The sequence below is a fragment of the Emydura macquarii genome, unplaced genomic scaffold, assembly GCF_026122565.2.
Source record: "Emydura macquarii macquarii isolate MOO-44397 ecotype Brisbane River unplaced genomic scaffold, CSIRO-AGI_Emac_v2 contig_2004, whole genome shotgun sequence".
NCBI lineage: Eukaryota > Metazoa > Chordata > Testudines > Chelidae > Emydura > Emydura macquarii.
Window position 1 is genome coordinate 355 of NW_027132141.1, and position 3105 is coordinate 3459.

The window sequence follows — 3105 nt, forward strand, 5'->3', positions numbered from 1 at the left end:
GTGTAAAGTTCTCACCTCCGGTAAACCTTCTAATAGCTTTTTTTTTTTCCTTTTTCATTTATCTTTCTAGCTCTCTCTGAGTAGAGGGTATAATTTACAGAACCCTCTAAGTGACTTGGGAGAGTCAGTCTCGTTTCCAAAAGCCATTCAGGAGCCCAGTTCTCACTGACATTCAATGGGACATAGGCTCCCAATGGCCAGTTTTTCAAAGGTGCAGACAGGCACATAGTGGGATTTTCAAATGGATCTTGGTGTTTAGGCACAGATTTCTATTACAGTTCAGGGCAACTGCACCTGCATTTTCCCTTAATGGTCCAGCAACGGCCAACGCTCTCAGCTCCCAGCTCCCTAGCCTTTGCCTTTCTTGGGTGGAAACCCACATCTCTCTCGTTGCTGACTGGGGTCTTTCCAGGCTGAACAGTTCCCTTCACTGTTTTTCCCTCCAAAGGTTCTCTGTCTAAGCAGACCTGCCTTGCTTCTCCCCTCAGAAGTGGTGCCCTGGGTAATTACCTCAGGTACAACTTACCACACAGTTCTGTCTAAGCAAGCCTGGTTTATTCTTAAGGTAAAACCCCACAGAAAAAAACTATTAAAAACAATAAAAAAACCTATATGCAGGCTAATAAGCTTAGCACAGATAACCCCAGCTTCACTATGGGCTCGATCAGGTGATGAGTCCCTCAAACCTTATAATGGGGCCTCTTATCTTCACAATAACACACACACAGCTGTATTTTTAATACAATGGATCTTGACTGTATTAAAACACATGCAGTAATGTTTATCCAGAATATTTCAGGAAATGGATGTCTGTCTCCCCTTTCAAAAATCTGGCCCCAGACATCTAACTCTGGTTGATTTAATGGGGGCGAAGTGCCTACACGCTTCTGAAAATCCTGCTAGGTGTCTAAATATCCTCGGCCTAACGTCTAGATTTACAAAGGGGTTTATGTGCCTAGTGAAATTTACTAAGGCTTTTAAATAGGTCAGGTGCTCAACCCCCTTTGAAAGCAAATGGGATGCTGGTGACTGACTCAGTCAAGGTGCTCTTGAAAACCCTCTTAGGTGATAAAATGCCTTTGAAATCTGGTCCTCAGGAGCCTCTATCCCACGGCCTTTCAGTGAGATTTAGGCCTGGTCTACACTTACCTTAAAATTCCGCAGTAGTCAACGGGAGTTACACAAGCTCCGCAGAATAGATTGTATAACTCCCGTCGACTTCTCAACTTCCATTGTGTGTGACGTCTTCACTCTGCCGTGCCACAAGTCGACTTCCGCATCGATTGTTCCTCAGCGTGTAGATGACTGGGTTCAGCATGGGCGTGGCCACGTCGGCATAGATCTGCACAACGTTCACCAACACTTTCCTCAGCCGTGGCTGCATATAGATCAGGGTGAAAGTCCCAAAGAACAGTGTCACCACCGTCAGATGTGAGGCGCAAGTGAAGGCTGCTTTGCGTCGCCCCTCGGCTGAGTTAATCTTCAGGATGGAGTAGACGATGCAGACGTAGGATACAAGAATAAGGAAGAAGCAGGTCATGGGCACCACCCCAGTGTTGGTAAAGGTCACAGTCTCGATGATGTATGTGTCTGCGCAGGCCAGCTTGGCCACGGGGAAGATGTCACAGAAGAAATAGTCCACCACATTGGGCCCACAGTAGGGCAGGGTGAAGGTCAGACTAGTGAGAATGGTGGCGTTGAAGGAGCTGCTGATCCAGGTGCTGGCAGCCAGGATGGCGCACACCCTGCAGTTCATGATGATCAGGTAGCGCAGCGGGTGGCAGATGGCCACGTACCTGTCATAGGCCATGACGGTGTAGAGCAAGCACTCAGTGCAGCCTAGGAAGTGGTAGAAGAAGACCTGGGACATGCAGCCGCCCAGCGAGGTGGTTCTACTCTTTGTCCAGAGATCGACCAGGAATTTAGGGGTGCTGATGGAGGTGAATCCAGGAGCACCACAGAGAGATTGCAGAGGAAGAAGTACATGGGGGTGTGCAGGCGGGAGTCAGTGAGGATGGCTGATAAAATGAGCAGGTTGCCCAGGAGGGTGCAGAGGTAGAAAGCTAAGAAGCCGATAAAAAGGAGGGTCTCATAGCCTTTGGTGTTGGGGATCCCTAACAGAATGAATTCTGACACCACAGTGCGATTCTCCATTTCCATGCGAGACAGAGTCATTCCTGGAGTTATAGAGAGAATGCAGCCAGATTAGTAATCTCAATAAATCATGATTTGTTTATTCCTTTGTACCCCTCAAGTTTTACTCTCAAATTGTAAACCTTTCTAACCCGCATACGTTTGGTGGAAGTGAGTGGAGAATCAGAACTCATATTTGGTCGATTCTATCAATTCAATTTTCATTTCTTCTTTTCTATTCAACTATCTTCTATTCTATTCAGTTCTTATAGCTCATCCATCATCGTGGTATCAGAGAGCCAAAGAAAAATTAATTAAAGGAGAGAAAATTATCAGGAATTGGAACCTGAATTTAGCTGACTCCTATGTACCTTCCCAGAGAGAGTGCAAGACCAAAAGAAACCTCCGAAATACTTCAGTATGATAATGCAAAATTCTCCCTCTTTGTGTGGAGAGAAAGAGAGAGAGAATTTCATAAAGTTTAAGGCCCGAAGGGTCTACTAGATAATCTAATATGACCTCCTGTACAGGCCATTAAATATACCCCACGCTGAGGCCAACAATTTCACTTAAACCAAAGCACTTCTTCAGAAGTCCGAAGACTAAACAGTTGTGACTCAGGCAGAGAACAGGAGAGGCCCAGGCATCACCAATGCCTGACACAGTGAAATATACTTGGCTGATCCCAGCAGGTGACATAATCCCTCATGCTGCAGAAGAAGGTGGAAAAATCCCAAGGTCCCTGAAAATCTAACCTGGCAGAAAATTTCTTACTGACTCCCAAATCTGGTGATCAGTTTGACTGGGAGCATGTAAGCAAATACCAAGCAGTCAAGCATCTAAGACTGAGAAGGTTCTGTACCAGCTCAGAGCTCCAGTCTACCTGAGCTGCTACATAGATTTGGAGAGAGTTGAGAGAGAATGGGAGATAGAAATGGAGAAAGAGAGCGTCAAAGAGACAGAGCTAAGGGG

The 3105-nt window shown here is 46.1% G+C and overlaps 1 pseudogene; it reads right to left on the bottom strand.

Annotated features, from left to right (window-relative positions):
* Positions 1-1222: 1222 nt before the first annotated feature.
* LOC137159900 (putative olfactory receptor 10D4) lies at positions 1223-2154 on the bottom strand (annotated as a pseudogene).
* Positions 2155-3105: the final 951 nt, after the last annotated feature.